The sequence below is a fragment of the Falco peregrinus genome, chromosome 8, assembly GCF_023634155.1.
Source record: "Falco peregrinus isolate bFalPer1 chromosome 8, bFalPer1.pri, whole genome shotgun sequence".
Lineage (NCBI taxonomy): Eukaryota > Metazoa > Chordata > Aves > Falconiformes > Falconidae > Falco > Falco peregrinus.
In genome coordinates this window covers 47,734,275-47,756,007 of record NC_073728.1, presented here as the reverse complement: position 1 = coordinate 47,756,007, position 21,733 = coordinate 47,734,275, and the positions used below count along the sequence as shown (strand labels likewise).

Genomic DNA, 21,733 nt, shown 5'->3' with positions numbered 1-21,733 from the left:
TCATATGGCTATCTAAAACAATTCTGTTGTGACATTTCCAGATTAAAGACATGATGGAATGAATGTGAATAAAAGAAAACATCTCTGTATTTGTTATTCCAGACACTTCAGCAAAGTAACAAGAAGCAAAATAATCTAGGGAGAAATATTTCTGTTTTCACCTATTGAACTGGAAGATTTAGTCTCTCTTCATCTTATCAGTGTAAAGAACTTTTTTTTCTTAAAGGTTTTCTTGTCTGAGTAAAACATATATATTAACAATTAAGGGAGATTTGGGATCATATTATCTATTCATAAAGCGATGTAGGTATCATTTAATTTTGAAAGAAAATAACTTCTTGATGGAGTAGATGAGGTATCTTTTCTTAAAACAAAGAGACCTCCAAGTCATTGAGTATATTCTTGCTTCGATCACTAACTGTGCCAAGGTCATCTAGCAAAGGAAATAGCAATGATAAAATATTAGCATAAACACTTACATTACTTTGTTCAGATATTATCTTTAAAATACAAGAAACCTAAGGCTGATGAAAGATTGAATAAAAGTAGAGGATATTTAATATATAAATGTTTTATTGGATAATGTTAAAAACAAGAAAAGCAGATGGTATTTTAACCTTGCTACTGTAAAATCAGTGCTGTCACATAAACTTGGAAATCCTCCTGCAGGATTAGGAACAAATGTGAGAAATGGCCTTAATAAGAGTTATTTTATTTAGATTAAGAGAAGATGTAAATTGGCATGTATTAGTCATTACATGAATGTTGCTATTCCTTACTACAAAATGAATATCATGGGAGTTTTTAGTTTACTCCTGGAATGCCACTGGAGTTCAATTATATAATTACAAATAAATTAAGATCTCTGACAATGACAGCTAATTTCAAATAATGGCAATAGAAGTTCTCACCTTAAAAATAAACTGTTAAATCTAATGCTGAGGCAGTTTCATTGCTGCCTGTTTAACTGCAAGAACATTTTACCTTCTTTCCACACTTAGTTACTGTACTTCCAGTTTCTGCCCTTTTCAAAGCAATTGCTTTCCCCAGAAGTGTCTCCCCAGTGTTTCTCCAGCAAAGTCAAGTACGTGACAGGTGAGAACATTGTTTGTTCAAAGATGAAATCAGCAAAAGTGAGCAAACAGTCCCACCTTGCATTCACTGAGCAGCTCCGGCTGCGTTTTGTTTGTGGTCATCAGTTAATAATCACTCAACCCATACAAGTGTAGAAGGGTGTAGGATTTTCTTGTAACTCTTTGTAAAGGAGCACTGTCAGTTACCGATACACATAGTTCCTGATTGCTGATGAATTACTTGGCAGTGCATAGGAGCATGACACTGTAAACTGTTTCAGATTTGGATAACTTTTCTTGGAATTCCTTTTTTTCTGGCTGCAAAATAGTTCACCTGGAGACAAAGATATATTTATCTGGTACTCATTATATTGTATGAGTTTGTTCTTCCCTTCTGACTCGTGCTAAGAATTTCTTATATGTGTAAATAGTAACATTAATGTAATGCAGATCATCATTAATGTGGTGCAATGCAGACTTCAATCACTAGGAAGTCTTTAAAGGTGCCATTAAACTGTTTTCTTTGATGTGCTAGGTGGCAGTGATGGCAAAAGGTATAGTGGGTGCTTATATTGCAACATAAATATTTCTAACATCTTTTAATGCTCTAGAAACAACCTCATGAACATATAGCTATTCCATGTGCTTTCTCATAACTGTGAAATAACGCTAAAATAAGACTCTGAAATTGGCTATATTCTTATTCCTTCTTAGAACTAGAATTAGTCTGGCTCCTGTAGATGGACCAGGCTTGCTTAAACAGTATTCTTTTGTCCTGCTTAAAGGAAGAAAAGAAAAAAAAAAAACCACCCCAAAACCTGAGTGCTGATTTTTCATTAGTCTAACATAGGAAGCAATAGTTATAGAGAGGGAAATAGCATAGACAGTAATTTGAAAATGTGAAGTTTTATAATTTGCTGCAGCTGAATGAATGGGTGTTCAGTCACATTCCAGAGGTGAAGTCCCATTCTGGCTGTTAGTTCATTCAGGTGTTTGACTGAAAATGACTGAAACCAGAGACATTAGTGGCAGTTTTAATCTCCAAGCACAACCCAAAACTGCTGAGCATTTTTAAAGAAAATGTTAAACCAATAGGAATTTATTTTTTTTTTTCCTAATTTCTTCTGTTCCACCTGAGATGCTGGTGGAGCAAGCCTATGTGAAATGACCCCCTAAAACTCAGCAAAGATAAGAGCTCCAGTAAGATCAGACCTTTGCCAGTTACACTGTTTTATGTTTTCTGAATTATTCATTAGAATGTTCCCATTGGCTTAAAACCAAGAGGGAGAGGAGAACAGGGCATGGTAGCCTCTACATATAACTAAGAGACAAAATTTACATAACTAAAGAGAAAAGCTTTGCAAAGCATGTGGGGGGAGGGGCGTGTTTTGTGACCCTAATAAAGTAGAAATATTGATGACTTGCTGCTTTATGCTTTTCTCAAGGTTCTGTCTGTTGGGGGTTCATGTTTGTTGGTTGTCCTTGCTGCCATCCTACTTTTTGACAGAGCGGCTTCAGTCTCATTAGGTTAGCTCCCAGCTCCTAAGAGCTACACAACCACATCCAAAAGGGTGGGCTAAGAGTTGAAGATTGGTTTTTAGTGCAACAACACATCCACAAACAATTATATGTACTACGTATTATTTGGGGAAAAACTGATGAAACCTTGTACTAACTTATGACTGGGGACCAAAAAAACTTCTTCAACAATGTACAGCCAGAACTTACTCTCGTTTTGTTTTGTGAGTTTGGCTTCAACTTCTTTGCAGAATATCCATCCATCTTCTAAGTACCCTTGAAGAATTCGTAAATCTTATTTCTTGAAATCAGAGGGATCCAGAGCAAATGTGAATTGTGCTTTTGGACTAGATGGTTGGCTGACTGGTTCAGTAATACCTGTGGCAGGGTACAAACCCCTGAAAATAAGTAGAATAAGATATACCATGAAATGTATTGTCAAGGATACAACTTTTTACTGCAGGAAAGCTTGCTTTCCTTAGTTGTAGTCACTTACTTTATGACAGAAGATTTAGAAGCAGGTGCTCAAATACTTTTCTTGATTGAATAAATCTAGAAATCACCTCTCAGATGCTTCAGAGGTTTTTGCTGTATGTGTCTACATAATTCAACAGTATGTAAAAAATATACTGCCAACTGGTAGATTTCAGTTGCCACTGAGAGAAATAATTTTAGTATAATTACTAATGGAGATGAGGTCTTAAAGCCAGTTCCCGGGACCTTCACTAGAATGAGTGCTTTCAAGTCTTTCTCAGTGCACCTGTTTTCATGTGGTGTATCAGTGCCTGATGTTTTTTGGAGAAAGGAGATGGAGATAGACGTTTACTGTTGAATCAAGTAACCTTTAAGGTAATCCAGACCTCAGACCCAGAGGCTTGTTTGTTATAGTGCCTTTACTTGTCAGCAGCTGAGCTCAAAACAAAAATGAGCTGAATCCTGAAGCAAGAACTCTGCCCAGGTTCAGACCTGAAGTAACTGCAAAGAGGTGAGATTTATAATCTCGTAACTGGTCACTTCAGACTGTATTATTATTGTCTGTGGTACTCTTCAAGTGTTAGGGCTGAGCATAGCCAAAGATCAATCATACCCGATATCAATTTGATTCGTGAGGTACTGTTTAGGTTTAAGTAATTGTTGGGGTCTGCAGCGGGTCTGCAGATAAGTTAGTTGACCTCAAAGTCTTAGCCGTGTACCTTTAAGACAGCCACAAATTGTCAGGTACGTAAACAGGATGTGAAGAATCAGAACTTAGAACCACAGCATACGGGCACCTACAGCAACAGCAAATAGCAAGCAAGGAGGACACAAAAACCTATCAGGGTCTAACACCTGCACTGTCTAAGATCTATAAATAGTTTGTATAAACAATAAAGGTCATTTTGTCCGAACCCAGCCACGCAGACATAGTGTTTCTTTTAAGTCCGCCTCGACTTGCGTCACCACAAGTAAAAGCATGCAAATGTTGAAGCCTCTGAGGAGGAGATCAGTTTTGCACCAGGGGCAGACCAGGTTTCCTGCTCTGGCTTTCTGAGCCCAGCTCCACAAAGATATTCATGGCCCAGCTCTGCAGATACTAGACAACCTGCAGTGAAATGCGTATTCTGTCTTCTCATAATATGCTAAGGTATCGATTAATTCAAATGTGGAAGGAGGATATTCTTCTGTAAAAGTTCTTGTGAGAGTATGTTCTTTCCTCTAGCTTTGAAGATGGGAACTTCAAACCCACTTTAAAGAGAGGGAAAGAAGAGAGGTTTGAGCAACCTAAAAATTGGAATCTTTCTTCTCCAGGGTATCCCCTGTGAGGGTGCTCAACTATGAGGTAATAGGGACAGAAAATGCTGGTTTCAGCCTATTGATGCTGCATGGTGCAGAGGCTGTATTATAGCTGAATCAACAAATTTCTTTACATCCTTCCCAGTGATTTTTTTTCAATTATTCCAACCTTTGTACAGATTTTTCTTCATCCAAGGCAGAAATCATGTGTTCTCGTTCTGTGACCCCAGCCTGTTGAGAGCCAGAGCCAGTGTGAACCTCCACCAGCAGCCAGGGTAATGGCATCCCCCGTGAAGCAGTGCGGGCAGCAGGTGTGGAGCGTGCTGCCCTGGGAGGCACTTCTGAACTGCTCCGGTAGTGTCAGTGCCAGCAGAGTTGGAGCAGTACGCCAATGCTGGAGTCCAGTTCCTTTCCCCACTATGCTAATATCTCAGTTTGTGATAACCCAGCAATTATTTTTACCTCATAGGGAAGATAAGGATAACTATTATTCATACTCTTTCAGAGGGCTCAAATGAGAGGTGTTATAAAAATGCAATCTGTAATTGCAGTACGTCTTCTCTGAAGCACAGGGTAGAAAGCGCCTGAACCTGTGCACTGCATCCTCCATCCTCTGTTACTCTCACTGTACGATCCTGTTGGTTTCCTTGATGCAGTTTCTCTTTTGTTCTTTCCCACCAATATTAGTTGTTTGTTGTGGTGGGGGTGGGGTGTTGTTACTAAATAAAGTGTACCTGATGATAGTTGCTGGCTGTTTGCAATTTTTTTTATCAAATTTTTCCGCACTGTGTTCTAGTATGCCACATTCCTACTTTGGCTTTCAGTCCTGCTCACTCAGGTGAGCTGAGAAGTACAATGCAAGTTAAACAATTTTACCTGTAAATACAAAGGATTGAAAAATAAAATGTGAAAGCTCCTGAAAATGGCTTCCATTATTTCATGTACCTACCTTCCTGGCAGGCGCCTATACAAGTTTTTGGGGTTTTTTTATAGGAAAGGCAGGGATCTATAAAATTTTTAAGGCTTCTTAATATTTTAAGGAAAACTATTGTTAGCCTTAAAAATCGCTCAACTGCATTTCTGAAAACCCCTTAGTTGTATAATAGAACATCGTATGTTGCAATATGCCACCGAAATGAGAATATTGCCCTGCCTGCTGAGGTGAAGGTGGCCTTGTACTGGCCCTGCTGTTGCAATTGATCTTCTGTGTTTTAAGGACTGCCCTTTGCAAGGAAAGGTGGATGTTTTGTGCATGGTTCCATATGAACTTTGATAGAAAACATGTATGATTTGATCTAGGACAGAGGTTTTGATGTTATTCTTAAATAAACTTTCCTCTTGTTCTTATATGTGTGGTCATCTGCGTATGAGGTGGTACACTACTTTCCTGTCATACATAGAGTCATGTAACTATAGTTATATTACAGGTATCAGTAGTTTTGCTGCGAGGCATTTTTTGACAAAGCCCTCCTGGATCATTTCTCTGAGGGTGCAGTAGCCTTTCCCCCTTCCCTCTGTCCCACCCACTTCCACATCCTATAGCGGTCTGAACTTGGATACTTTTAGCCCCCAAGCTGTGCAGATGCTGTGGTGGTGTATGTAAGGAGGCCCATGTTTTCATGACTGTGCAAAGTTGTTAGTTTTTTCCTGTTCCTAAGAATGTAGGCAACTGAATAATTTGGTAGATCAACATTTTGGGCTACGGCTCTTACTGCAACTAATGAATTCCAGCATCTCTGCTAGGTCTCAGTTTTTCATGGGATATTGGTCTGAGTGAGTTTTATGTAACTATTTACTTTTCAGCTGGAAACAGTGAGACCCCAGGTCTCAGATATGGCAGTAAAAATATAATTTAAAAAAACCCAAACAAACAACAAACCTGTGGTGGATTATGAATTTCAGAACCTGCTTTTTTTTTGGCCAGTGATGTGTTATGGTAACATTGTGTTCATGTCAGTGTTTGCATAGGTGGACCACATGTTCAAATACTAGCTCATTTAAACACTGATAACCTGCAAGACAAGGTCCCACATTACAAAGGGAAGCAGTCAGGAGATAAATGCCTGAAGTATTGCAACTGCTTAATCTTAATACTTGAGAGTATGGTCTTGCTTCATGAAGATATTGTTCACGTCCATGTGGTAAAACAACACTGCATAATCCATACCCATGAGGGGAATGAACTAGGGCTGTGCAGCCAGACTTGACTTGATCTTTCTTTGGTTTTTGAATCTTATCTGTGCTCCCCTTGCATAGGGTTTTGTCCATGTAAATCTGTAGAAGCACGTAATATGCATTTATAATCTCTCTCTATTTAGCTTTTTTAAAAATATTCCAACTAATTATTACAGGTTTCCTATAATGAAATCTGAATTTGCTGCAGTGCTTTCAGGGTTTCCTCTCACACAGGCAGACAGACCCTAGACTTTGTTGTACAGTCTCTTGCAAAGCTCCTGCAAATTGGTAGCCTTGGTATAGCCTGAGCTGTTGGCTTCCACTTGGGGTTGAAGTGAGTTTTGTTTGCAGCATGCGATCTTCTGATTTCCCTGCCCTGGTGGCCTTTGCTAGTGCTTAAGGAGTCTCTCTAGATTAGCTTCTGACAGCTGCTCCTGGTATTCTGTGGCTTTTGTCTTAGCTTCAGCTCTGCTAAGGAGTGAGAGAGGTTTTGACATTGTGGATTAATTGCAGCCATTCCACTCCCCAAGGATCTCAAATTGAGTTGGTCATGCCATTGCTGTCTTAACACTGAAGCTTTTAGTGTACGACACTCTTTCAGACAGACAATTCAAACCTTTTAACTAGAAGAAGTTTGTTTTGGCAGCAGATTCTGCCTCAACCCTCTGGATCTATGAAGTGATTCAGTTAGTAGCTCTAATTACTTATGCCTCTCTGTTTACCAGAGCATACTGCACTACTCTGCTGTTTATACTTTGATGTTTATCATAGTTGCTCTACTGCTAACCTTTCTCTTGAAATAGTAATTTCTTATCCATTTTTCTCCATGCTGTAATAAAGCTGCACGTTTCACGGCTCTGTCCTGCATCCCCTTGTGTCTGTGTTAAACTACCCTCTGTGTGTGTACACGTGCATACCAATATTTATTGTTCTGGTGGCTTGTCAGTTTACCTCCACTCTTCATGGCACACTTACTGCCTTTCAGATTTAATCTAGATACTCACACTGTTTCCATTACTACAGCAGCTGCTGTTTTGCCTCCTTTTGGACTCTGGCAGGGTTTTGTCCCTTAGCACCCCTGCACTGTGATCAGGGTTGTGGAACTTTCAAATGCTGTGTCTGTGTGACAGCGGGGTGCAGCCCTTCAAGGAGCAAAGCTGGGTTGACTGGCTCTGTTCATCTGAAATGCTACCCTGCCTTTTGTGCTCCATCATGTTAATGTCCTTTTGCTTTTTATCAAATGGTTTTAAATGTCAGTGCTTCACAGAACCTGTGATAGCACCTGAAGCTCTGCCTTTCTAGTCTCTGCCTTTCTAGTCTCTGCCCTAGGGCAATCCCATCCACCCATCTTAGTACTAAAATCTACTCTTTTCCTATTCTTTTTGCTTACTTAAATTTCTGCGTTCAAGCAAGACTAACACAAACTATGTGTGTGTAAAAAGAAGAAGGAAAAAAATAAGTAATGTTGAAGTTGCTAGCTGGTCCTCTCTCTTCCATTGTAGACTTTCTTGAACATTTACTTTCTCTTTAGCACATGGTCTGGTCCAGAGAGTTCCCTACAAGTGTTTAGTGTCTCCTTGCTTACTTTGATTACTACTTTCTTGCTTAAGCAATCAGGAGCTTGTTTTTAACTGATTATTTATTATTAAGAGGTAGAATTAATACAGCAGCCCATTTTCTAGCTCTGTTAATGCTCACGTTATGTGTCTTTCACTCGAGGGGACAGTTAAGTACTCAGAAGTAGAAAGTGGCAGACTATCATGTCTCCTAGTCCATACCAGTAGGTACTGATCTTTATAAAAAAAGATTATGAAGGCTATTGCCACAAATTGTAACATTTCTACAGACAGAATACTATTTTCCTAATTCCCAAGTGACAGTATTGCATTTTCTATCCTTTTTTTAAAGGAGAAAGGTGAGCAAAACAAACTGTGGCACTGATCCTGAATTAGAGATTAGCAGCTTCTTCCTTCTGTACTAATTTATGCAAAGAAATAGTCAGAAAACAGTTAATGCTTTGCAGAAGTTTAGTAGAAACATCTTTCTTCAGGGATATTCAATAATGCTGAAACTTTGAAACTTTTGTGGTTGTTATCTGCCAAAGTCTTGGAGTGAGATGTAACAATGCATTTGCTTCCTCTAAAGCATTTACTCTCCAGATTCAGGTTAGCATCACTCCAAAACTTGTAAAGGCACAAAACTGAATGTCTGTTTGAGCATTATACTTGCCTGTCAGGGCCAACGCTGTAGCTTTTAACTGTAGTTTTGAGGAGAAAAGCTCTTACAGAAAAAGCATGTAAATACTTCATTAAATTATAGGAAAGTGGATGTGGAAGGTGAAGAGGTCTCCTAGTCCGTCCTCCTGTCTCAAAGCCAGGTTGTACCAATCTGTGTCAGCATGGCAAACTCATTACAACTATTATTTTGTCTTCAGTTCACCAATGGACATGGAGAACAGATGATTTCTTTTTTCTTTGTACAAGCCTTGTAAAGAGTGTTACGTTCCTTCAGGTTCCTCTTCACTAGTCTGAATAACTAATTCTTTTGGTCTTTCCTTGTTTATGTGATTTAATCTGTGATAGTTTTTATTGCTCTTACCTAAAGCATTTATTGTTAATGGACATCTTTCTTGAAGCTGTGACTTAACTGCCACCAGGAACAGCAGAGGGATTATGCCACATGGCTGGCAAAGTGTATTCCTGCTTGTACTTCTGGTGAAGTGCTTGTTGTCTTTGCAGCAATATGAGCAGTCACTTATGTTCAGCTTTTGACCCACAGTAATGCACAGATCTCCAGCCTGGCCAGCTGGTTTGGTGTGGTTTATTCTGTTGTTGAACTTCTAGTCTTTTGCATTTGTCTTTATCGAATTCTATCTAGTTCCCTTCAGGCCTTTTTTTCAAACTTGTGAAGATCTCCAGCAGTCCTTTCCACATGGTGAGATCTGTTCACTGTGATTGTTACCAAAATCTCGGAATGAAGAACTTAATCGACACCAATGTGATGTAGATAAGCAGATGCTTCTTTATTGAGGCCAGGTGCGTGAGTGAGTCTCCTCACAATCAACGCACACCAAGCTTCAAAATCATACACCTCATATAGAACTTATTCATACATATTCATTAAGTATTCATGCATAAACATAGTATTTCCCGAAAATCATTAACATACTCTTGCTTTGTATGTTAATTAGCTTATCAGTCCTTCGCGCTTGCGCAAATTCTTACAAGAATTGTGGGCAGGGGTCTCTGGGACGTGGGCAGTGGTCTTTGGGAGGAAAGCCATAGGCCTTCCTCATGGTGTACTTCTCACCCTGTGCCTGGAATGTGATGATCTTGCCAGTTTGCAGTGTTCTTATCAGTCTGAGCTAATTTATGTCCTTGTCGGCCATCTGTTTTTCCTTGTTTCTTTTAGTCACTCCCTCTAGATAACTTATAAACAGGCTCCTTGTTAGAGAAAGTTAGAGAAAGAGAAACAGACTCCTTCTTTCATTAGTTATTTCATTAATTATTTCTTTTAAACTATGGTTACATGACCTAATTACTATACTTACATTCTTTGAGTAAATATATTTGCACTTCACTTATTGTCCCTATTCCATACAATTTCTTTATATCAATTATTAAAGTTCACGATTTCTTGGCAGGTAACTGCGAGTTGTTTCATTTGGTTGCTCTCAGTTCTTGGCCTTGGTACAGGGCTGTACAGAGGATTTCATAGCAGCTTTTGTTGTGCAACTACTAGTTTCATTAAAATATATCTCTTATTCCTCTATATTTCTATTAAAATGATTTTATAAAAACAAATAAAGCTAATTAATTCTAACCATTAGCAAATCTGTAACATGATCATCCAGCTTAGTAATAAAAACATTGACCATGACTAGACCCATGAAAGACCTCAGTGGAGTTGTGTGTGATCCTTCCTTTGTTCTGATCTGAACCACTGAGAGCCGCCCAGTCTGAACAGCTACGCAGCCAGTTTCTATCTACCTCGTGGCAGCTTTGTAGACCATTCTTTTCCTTAGTTTTCAGGAGAATGGTATGTGAGGCAAGGCCAACGGTACTAGTCAGATAAAGATTTAATGTATCCTCTGTTTCCCTTATCCACCTAAGGATGCACTATATCAACTCAGCTTTATTCTACTGCAGTTTTGACAATTCAGTAACCCATGCTTGTAAGCATACATCGTTGGTTGTTCCAGCGTTTCCTGAGAACTAAAGTGAAAGATAAAAAAATTGTATGGTCCTGAAATCCTTCCCTCCTCTTTAGTTGTTTATCCTTTCCAGGACAAAACAGAAGGTCCTGCCTTTGGTCTCCCTGTTTCTTGAAGGTAGGGAACACTCGGTGATTGCCAGTCCTGGGAAGCTAGGAAGGAAAACAGGATGATAATATGATGGGAAATGCAGCCCTGTGTTTTGGATTGTCTCAGACTCTGGCTGAGGTACCGTCCTCTTCTTCCCCTTCTCTTCCTGTGTGGTGTGAAGAGGTGGTGTGGTGTCACCTCCCCACAGGCATCACGTGGCAGTGCAGGAACAGATCCCCTGGTTTGTGTTGATTAGTGAGATACTAATGCTATACAAGAAATTTGAAAGCAGAGGCTGCTGGTTCACTCTGTTTAATTTGGCTAGCCCTCCCCTGCCCCAAGCCATGTTCTTTCATTGTTGGTAAAACTCTTAAAGAACTGCATCACTCTGTAGCTTCTTAATTCTGGTCTATGTATTTTTGATGTGGAGCTCTGGAGGTACACTCTGTCCAACCAAAATTACTAACACATCATTTCAGGACAACTGTAATACCAAGAAGATGGAAAATGCCCTTCCTCTTCTTTCACGTGACAAAAATAATGCCACCTGTGTTTTACAATTCCTGCCTAAGTTATCAACTACATAAGCATTCAGTCGGAGATCAATAACATTTTGTGGGACTATGGCAGGGGGGGTCATTCAATCAGTCATCCCTTAGGTTGTATTCTGTTTGTGTTTCCCCTTCAGCTTTAACAGTTCCGAATCATTAGATATGGATTTTATTTTTAGTCTGTTTGTACAATAGTCATTCCATGTGCAGCATGGCAAGTCTTCATCTTCAGAATGTGTCTCAGCATCTTCAGACCCTTATTCAATGGAAAGCATTGCAGAAAAAAAAAGTAGCATTCGTATAATACCTACCTCTGGCAGCCTAGAAGCTAGAAATGCTATTTTAATTTTCATTCATGTTCTGGTGAAGAGGATACATTAGGGTGTAGTGGCGATAGGTGTAGGAGTGAAGTAAGGCTGTAGAAAACCAGAGCAACAACAACCTCCTTTTGGAAGTATAAACCACATTTTTAATAAATCAACATCTGTGCTATCAACAGAAAGCCCAAGCACAGCAAACTGCACATGTAAGTGTTTCTGAGAAGTGAGGACAGCTGAAAGCATAGAAGTGCCCTTCATTAAGTTCTGTAGCAGATGGCCAAGAGGAGAAAGGGATGTGTTTCCAGTGGGATAGACAGAGCTGGAGGGGGAGATAAAAAGTAAACTACTCTGTGAAGTAGAAGTGCTTATTGTGCTTTATGTGTTAGTGTTTGAAGAACTTGCATGTTGAGCTGACTGCGAAGTTTGTTAATGGTTTGAAAAGTGTGGACCTTTGTGATAGTTATCTAGCTGTTTGATCGCTATCTTAGTTATTTTACGGAAAACTTCAAAGTGGACTACTTGGGCCTTTTTTAAAAAACATGGTAAGCATGCAAAAAACATACCAATATACCACAGTAAAATTTTTAAAATATCTGCTCACCATAATTCCATGATTTGTTTCAGTTAATTTCCCATGTATACAAAAATGCAATAGTACATGAGTTTTGTACCTATTTACGTATCTTTCTTTCCATATCGCCTCTCTCCCTTCAGACTGTCTTGCTAAATCCATCACTTTGTCTGCCAGGTAGAAGAATGTTAGAAGAGGTTAATATTCTATAGATTATTTTATAATTAATTTAATAGAATTACATAAAACTTGATAGATATCCTCAGTTTCGCTGCAGGAATTCTTGTTTGGCTTAATTTTTTCCTCAAGAAAAAACCTCTGAAGAGGAGGGAGCTTGTGCTTTGCCCGTTTTCTAGAGCTGCAAGAGAAACTGTGGACTGTAACATGCTGCATCAAATCTGCCTTGCAAAATGACAAGCCCAGGCTGCCTCTCCCCTTCAGAAACACAGCATACATGAGGCAAGGCTGGATGCCACGGGAGGCACTCATACATGTGGATCCATGTCGTAGCAAGCTGCAGTGGGGATAAATGCAGTCCGTGAAGAGAAGGGGGGAGACTTTGGTGCGTGTAGTGCCTGCAAAGCAGATGCTTGTTTCAAGGAAAAGCTGTGTGGGTTAAGAAAAATATATGCACGCCACTTTCTAAACTGAACGGCAGCACCATTGAAGATGCTTGCCCTTGTGCAAAGCTTATTTCTGAGAGGCTGTTGAAGCTATTCTTAATTCATAACCTGTGGAAGTGTTGGCTACCAAAGTTAGAGATTCCCCAGTGCTACTGAACCAGGTGTCAGGCTGCTTGGCAGATGGTAACTACAGATCAAATTGGGTACATTTGATGAGCCTGGTTTTCTGTTCTTTCACTGTTTGTTTTCTCTTCTCCTTCAAGACCTTTCTCTGGTGTATTTTTGGGATGGAAGAGCAGCTGGATGATGGGAGATTCAAGCAGGATTGTATGTCAGTCCCATACAGGTTACTTTGTTTAGCAGGGAGAGTGTTTCCAAAAAAAATGTTACCAAAAAAACCCCTAACCTTCTGAAGGTTAAAGCAAAGCTTTTAAGTATAATCTGGAAGGATCTCATTTTTACAGGAAGATTAATTTTTTTTCTAATATATCAACAGCAGCAAAGTTGGAGAGTGTCAATAGATGTGAAGGATCTAGCCTAACCTCTAGCTGCCCTTATCTGCTAATCCTCAGGGGGATAGATACAATCTTCTGTGAAGCACATCTTTGCTGGTAAATTCAATTAACATGTATCAGCAAGTTAAAGACACAAGTTGAAGATGTTTTAAATTAAAAGCTAAGTCTATCTGGATGCCAAGAGGTGTAATTTCCTTGCAGAGAGACTTGTCACGTTGCAGGGGGTTAGAGTGGATGTCTGAGTTTTGAGCTACATTTGAATGTAGCCATCCTTTGACTGGTGAAGGTGACGAGGAAGTGGTGAACTGTTGCTGGAGTGGATGGAGAGCACCAGCACAAGGGCAAGCTTTTTAAGGAAGCCATCCTGTGACACTAAATCTGTCTAAACGTCCTCTTGCAAAACTTTGGACACACCTGGCTTTGGTAAAGACCTCAAAGTATTTCTAAAGGGACTGAAATTTCAGCCAATTCTTTTTGGAACTAATTCGGATATCTCTGTTGATCCTTCCACCTCTCTCAGCTACTTCAGATGCCTTCAGGTTTCATGATATGTAGACCCTGGCAGGGTGATGTCATATGTCTCTCCCTTTCAATTGCACAATTGCTTGTATGCCTTAGGATTCTGTAACAATACACTGATCTTATTACAGCGTGTTCGAGAGGTAAAGTGCACGTGCTGGTGGTACAATATCGTGTTCTGTCTGCTTAAATATATCTGATGTGGTGGCTTCCTCCTGCACAGCAGGCACTGGGAGTAGCACAAGAACTCTGTCACTGAGGGTATACTAACATAGTTTTTATCAAATCCAGAAATCCAAACACACTAGCAGAATACCTGCTCCAGTTATTTGTGGTGTTTACCTACCTTCTAATGGGGTATATAACTTGAAATGCTGTCCAACAGGCAAAATTCAGGGTGAGGCTTGAAAAGATCTGACTTTTAGTCCTATCTGGCCACTGTCCTGCTGGGTGACTTGCCAGAAGTCAGTCCCATCAGTAAGGGCTGGGTAATGAAGACAAATTTCCAATGCAACTTCTTTGCCTCTTGAAGTTTTCAGGGAATCATTCATCTGAAGCCAGAATGGAGTTTAATTTTCTTCTCATCTTATTCTGGAAGTACAATACTTTGATAACAACCATCAATTTGATTTGTCACCACTTAAGTTTTCTCAGAGAGCTATTTATATGCCTACTTCTTTCTCTTGCATTAACAGTTTTACAGAAACAACAGTAGAAAATAAAAACCATCTCACCTGTGTACGGCCTGCAATGTGTGCTACTTCTCAGATGGAACCTCTTAAGTCCTGTCAGTGTCAAATATGTTTTTACATTTATACTGATCTGCAGGATGATAATCCAGGCTTTTCTCCTAGAATTGAAACATAATAGAGTTTGGGGGAGGCATGGCAACTATTCAGACTGGGTGTATGCAACACAAAAGGAGCTGGTGTTTGACTGCAGGTTAACACATAAATGATTGAAAATCTTAGTATGTTAGCAGGGTGTGATGATGTTAAGATAGACTACTTGTGACCTAGCAGATTATATATATGTGTGTGTGTGTTCTTCCAGACCTCTCCCACATTATCTGCTTTGCTGAAAACTTAATTCATATACCCACAACTCTGTAATAATTTAAATAATTTATATATACTAATTAGCTGTCTGGAAGATGCCCAAAGACATTCATTTCACCAACCCTGAAATTGTACCTCCTTCAGAATTAAATTCAAGTGCTCTGCAATATTAACACCATTATAAACTTCCTAGGATAGTTAATAGCATAGAAAATGGATTCCGTATGCACAGCTCTGCATTTGTGGGCTGCGGAACCACTTTGAAATGCCGAGTACGCACAGAGGCTTCATCCCTCATGAATCCCATGTGCCTTCTCCATCAAGGCCCAGAAATGGTGACAGCAGTGGACAGTGCTGCACCCCTGAGAAGAGGGGATTCCTGTGTTGGAATACCAACTTGTCATTTTGCTGCCTTTCAGACGACAACGACAGGAATCACAGTGTTGCTGGATGAGTATAAAATGATGTGGTCTTATTTTGAAACCCACTTTGCGTTTCATTGGCTCTAGCTCTGAAGTCCTCTGACTTCTGATTGTTTCTGGTTTACATCAGTGAGAAGAGCACCCTTCCCTTTCAGTGCTCCCCGTACCTCATGAATTCCCATTTTCTGTTGAGAGAGGTGCTGGAGAGCATCAGCTGAGATAGTGCTGGTTATACCTGACCTGAACCTGAGCCTCTGTAGTGTTAGGACAAAGTTCCTCTGTTCCTCTGAAGTTCGGACAAAGCTTCAGCTAGTTTATTCTCAAATTCTTCAGTTTTCTCAACCGTAAACCTGCCTGTTGATTACTGAGATAGAATCTCCTGATGGAGAGAGCAACAAAAGATACGTAATTAGCCTTATAAAAGGGGTAAGTAGTGGTGCAGGCTCTGCTGCCTTTGCTTCAAGGGTTGTGAAGATCACAGTGCAGAGCATGAAGTGGAGCCCAGAGCCTTTTGCCCTGTTTGGAGCTGTAGAAGTTGAAAGAACATAAAGTAGCTGACTTAGGCACAAATATGTCTTTTTGAGTGCTGTTAAATTAATGTTTTAGCATGAAACCTTTGTTTAATACAAAATGTTGGAGGAAGGATTTGGTATAGTTCAGTCAAGGATCTGGGATACAGAGGGAGCTAAAGGAAAAGTGTGACATTCCCATCTGTATGGTTTGGGTTGCTCTCTGTACTTCTGATGAAATCTTGAAAGTCTGTATTTTGTGTTTCATCCTTTTAGATTCCGGGGGAAAAAAATTCTAACAGAAACGGCTACAAATGGTGTTTTCCCCTTTCCTGGAGACTTACCTAGTATCTTGTGTTTGGCAAAATGTGTAACAGTTCATACTGGTACTGTGTGACAGGTTTGTGCTTTTTGTCTGTGTTGGTAGTCAAATCTGGTCTGCTTGGTGGACTAAAACCAACTATATAATATTACTTATAATAAAGAATTGGGAAATTAAATACAGTTTATCTTGGAGAATGTTATGATCCAGGCCGGTCATGGTGATTAATGAATGTCATTTGCAACAATAATCTAAATACAGTCTGCTTGCCACATAATCATGGTGTTGTGTTATAGCATCGTTCACTAAGACTCATCACAATGTAGTGATTTTCTTTATTTATTTTTTTCAAGCCCATGTGTACTTTCGAACACTTTACTGCTAGCTTTATCAACAGGGATGTTGCCAAGGCTCGTATATAGGGTCTATATGTTATTTTTTTATCTGCTGTGAAACTGAGCAGGGAAAGAGTGAAAGAGAAAGATTGTCAGAAACCAAAAAAAAAAAAAAAAAGTGTAGTGAAATTTGGATATTAATTTATAACTCAGCTGTGCAGATTTATTTTAGGGGGAACTTTGGCAGCTTATCTCACAGTCTTAGAAGGTGATCCTATAGGCAAGTTCAATAATGCAAAAATCTGGCTGCCTTCTGACTAGCCAAACAAGAAACTAGCAGTTTAAGTCTGAGTTGCATCTTATAGTAATAGTGTATTTTGGCTTTTATAAATGTACTGTGACCTGAATTTTATGTATTAAAAAGGTTAAGATGAATAATCTTGTGCTAGGGTTTCCCTGCTCCTTGGGACCATGTAGCTGGCTGGATGCACTGTAAGTATAGGCTGCACAGTAAAAGCTGCCTGCAGAGCCTGTCTGACAAGGCACTACAAAGGCCTGTGCTTACAGACATTTACCATTCATGATCAATTCAGCATGTGAAACGATTTTTCTTAATCAAGTGCAAAAGTTTTTTCCTTTAGAATGTAACTGAATCTGAGTGCTGTAAATATTTCTAAAATCTTGTATAATTATATAGGTGTTGCACTGAGGACTTTCAATCGATTTTTTTACTTGCACCAGAGCTGTTTACCAAATGTAACGTTCAGATGACTAAAGCACCCACCAAGCTAAATATAAATGCATCTCTAAATGAAAATGCACATGATAAGAACTTGTAATATCTTACTAAGTGAAATGACATCATTGCCTGTCTTACTCAACTGGGCAAGAGAGATACCCTGCTCTAAGCTACCTTTGTGGTGCAGGTTTGAGTATACAAGTAACTGTACAGTCTCCCCAAAACTGAATTTCTCAATGTGTTTTGTTTCTTTAGTCCTGCTACTGCATTGCAAATGGAAAAGATTCCATATTTAGATATTACTGGGATTATTTTCCCGAGTGAAGGTTTGTTAGCTGGGTTCCTTTTATCTCCAAGGAGCAACTGGGAAATTAGTTGTGCTTAAAGAGCTGACTAATCACATTTCTGATGACCAGCAAAAGCCTCTAAACTAGGAATAAAAAAAATATGCTGCTCAGGAAGAAATCCTCATCCGACAAAATTACAGCATGTTAAACTGTGCACTATTAGCCTATGTGGAAGAGAAAATGCTTCTTCCAGGTATGCATCTTAAATGTAAAGATCAGAGTAAAATTTGTCTTTTTTTCACATGAGAATTTAGCAGAAAGAACAGATAATATTTTATGACTTACCAAAAAACCTTTCTTTTTCCTCTTGCTTCTACCACCTTCTTTTTGGTATTTTTTTTCAAGTGATATTATGAGGCTCTTTTAAACCAGTTTCATTACAGTTAATTCCCCCTCTCCTCAGGCAGCTGCAGCTTTAAGTACCAAATTTTTATTATACCTCGAAGCTTTCTGCCTGCTAATAAATAATGGTGGTAAATTTGTATGAAACAAATGTGGTTTCTCATTGCAGCAGAAAAGAAAATAAGTCTGGTTTGTTTTGGGTGGGGTTTTTTTCCTCACCACGTATCTTTAAATTATAGAAATTAAATAGTATGAAAACAGCATTTGTTTTGAAGAGACATGGCCAGGTTTAATAAAGTTCTTTGACTTATGAATGCCATTAATGATAACTTAGATCATCACTACACAAAAGTTATTTGGAATCTTTTAAACATATGGGTTTTTTAGTCACTTTTAATACAGTCTGTAAAGAGCAGTCAGCTGTGCTTTCAGTTTTCATTCCTGAGGTGGGTTCCTGTCAACAGCACCAGCCCTTGCCATGCCCATGAGTGCAGGTGAAAGCAGTATGTGCATCCCTGGCAGGACACTAGGCTTACCTTTACCTGCTGTGGGAGAGAGGGAAAGGGAGGGGGCATTAAGGTGGGAGGGACAAGAGGAGTGTGACCTGAGGCTGCTAATTCGAACTTTTAAAGAGCCTAAGTGGGTTTTGAGGATGCATCCCTGGACTTGGCCCTTGGGCGGTCTCTGAAATGGCTTTGCTCTGGTGGGTTGTTAAAACTTGCTCATTTTTTTTCACTGACTTGCTGAATTATCGTGGATGCCTTGTTATTAGTAACTCTCAAAATGAGAGTTGTGGTCTAGCTTGTTGCATTGCTGCTGAACCATGTCTCACTGACATGAAGCATCACTCATCTAAACGCTAACCTGCCTGTGTTTGCCTGGTTGTCTCCTGGTTTTAAAAAACTTGCAAGAACCACAAGGGAGCTAGTATAACGTGCCATGTTTTGAAATCCAGAATCATTTCACTGGGCTTGAATAAATTTACAGTTGTAGGGGGAGACATTTCTTTTGGCTGAAGAACATCCTTGAGAATTTCAGGGTAAGGCTGGTTTTCTTGAAGAAATTGAGTTAGAGGCGCTCATAATTGGAAAGGGATAGCAATTTAAATAGTCAATATAAATGGAACATAATTAACATTACCTTAATCCCTCTCCCATGATTCTTAAATCCTCACATGGGAACCTTGAATTGAGGATGCATGTCCAAATGTATCTTAATTAAGTCCTAATTAATTTAACTACTTAAACAGTTAATCCTTTTTCTCTTAAAAGGAGATTTCACACTGTGGGAAAAGTAAAACATTTCACTTGCCCATTTTATGTCCACTATGCTTCCTGACAGCGAGGCTGTGAGGGTCCGTGGTCCCACGCGGCAGCAGGAGTGGGTGCAAAGAGCCGCTGGTGCTGGGCGCCCAGGGGCCGGGACTGTGCCCGCAGCGCTGACCTGGGCTTGCTGGGGGTCTGCAGCACCCTGCACAGGCACCCGCCGCTGTGGCCAAGTGCTCGGCTGGCAGTGGGGGGGAGGGTTAGGCACAAATAAGAGAAAGGTGAAGCTGCCAGACCTGTCCCTAAGGCCAGGAGGGACAGTGCTGCTCGGTCCCCGCACCACCAGCTGGTACAGCTGCCCCAGGGTGGGCTCCCAGCTGCTGGAGCAGGGCTGGCAGCACATGCCGACTCCAGCTGTGGGTGCTCCCTCTGTGTCTTTGTACATGCAAAGCTCTAACTCTCAATTTTTCTATTATTCTGGGATTAGGCCAAAGCTTTATTGAATTTGTTGTAGATGATTATATGGGGAATTGAAATTACAAGATAAAATCTGAGGCATTCAGAAAAGGAAATCTTCCTTTTTTTATTCTTTACATGCTCCAGTTAAAATATTTCAAGCTAAATGTTTCTTCCTCCCTAAAATAAATAGCAGTGACCACTTGCACAGACAGGTCAGGCTTCCCCAGGTAGATCCTAGACCAGGGTCTTGGTTACCTCATCCCTTTCTTGATCGTCCTATGGCACCCTGATGTCAGAGCCCAAAGCAAAAGGGAAAGAGCCAAAGGGCTCGTCAGCACAAGCAGCTTTTTGGTTATTACTGGGATGAGCTTACCAACGATGGCATGTCCATCTGAACCTCTTTGTTGTGCCTCTTGTTTTGCTCATACAGACTAGAGTGGCTCAGTGTATGTTGATGATGCTTCAGACAAAAAAAAAATATCTAATTTAATCCTGATCATGTATGGAGTGCTTTTATAATTCCTTTTTGTTTTTTAAAACTATTCTTAGCAGTGCTCTCCTATCTTTGTTTCTCAGTTGTTTGGACCACTATGTGCGTTCCTTGAAACAGAAAGGAAGAATCAGAATTGTGAAGTCTAATATATTAAAATGTTTTCATGGCTGCTTTAAAATCAAGTCACTGGTAAGAGCTGTGAGCAGCATTTGGTCTAAGTGACTGGTTTCCAAAACTGCTCATATTGCCAGCCATTTCCCAGTACTCATGGGCACTGTATCTCCTCATCCTGGTTGCACATCTGTGTTGCTAAATGAAAGTAATCAGAATCAGCATGAAAATTTAATAAGCTGCATTCTGGCATTGGCCATGTTCTCGATTGTTTTCTGCCTGCAGAAGTCCTCAGACGCTGTCAACCAGAGCAGCTCCAGTGTTTACAAGAACCGATGTTTATTAGCCTCAAATCACCCTCTTTTGGTGGTATTCCAAAAACAGACCAGATCTCTGAATTTGTAGTATTTTCAGGGGGCTGATCAAAGCCAGGCCACAGCCTGAGAAGCTGTAAACCTCATGGCTTTCCTCTTCCAGTCTGAAAATTAGTATGTTTCAGAAGCAGAAAGATCCTCTAACAAATTAGTGGAATTGAAATCTTACAACTTTAGCATGGTAAAGGTTTAAATAATTATGTATTTTGACTTCATGGCAGCTCATCAAGTGCACAGTTGTTGCATCTACAACCTAGGCAGGGTGTGTCTTACAGTCTTGAGCCTCGTGGCAGTCCCTACTGCCCTTCCAGGAGAAGCAGAATAAAGAGAAAAATGGGAGCAAGTTTTGTACTTGTCCCATTAACCTTTTGGCACAAGAAAAAAGTTTTGAGATTCCCAGCACCACTAGCTGGACCGAGTTTTGGAAATCATGAAGCTATTGCCTGTTTCCTGAAACTTTCTGATCTTATCTGCCAGAGTTTCAGCTCCCTGTCTGCTTTGCTTTCTGGCTTGTAAGTGCTTGTGATTTGGCTCCTGTGTGGGAGTTCAGAGAGGTCTAGCTCAGTTCTGCCCCTCCTTTGGTACGTGGTGCTGGCGTATTTGTTATATTGACCCCAGCAGAGGGATCAATCACCATATGCGTGGCAGGCTTGGGTTTTGGCTCCGGTTTTATGGGGTTGCTTTACTACTTGGTACCAATGTGTCTGGTCTTTTGTCCCCTCCACACTGACATTTGTGCTTCTCAGTGGGACGTAGAAACCCATGTGAACGATCTTTACATCATCACACTGTGCATGTATTTGTTTGCTCACCCTAAGAAATGCAAACGTGGCTAAGAGCACTTCCAGAAGGGATCTTCTCAATGTGTTGAACCACTCGGTGGGTACCTGTAGGGTTTCAGCAGACCACTGCAGACTGCTGAGCGAAGGGAGGGAGACATGGACTCCTGACTGAAAGGAAAGGCTTAGCTCAAAGCTGTTTGCTTCTCCGAGTGTTAAATCTTAATGAAGAGTTAA

At 40.1% G+C, this 21,733-nt stretch overlaps 1 protein-coding gene across 3 annotated transcripts in view; it reads left to right on the top strand.

Moving 5' to 3' along the window:
• Positions 1 to 21,733, top strand: part of KCNIP1 (potassium voltage-gated channel interacting protein 1) — a 436,627-nt gene that overhangs the window by 376,594 nt on the left and 38,300 nt on the right. The window lies entirely within an intron of this gene.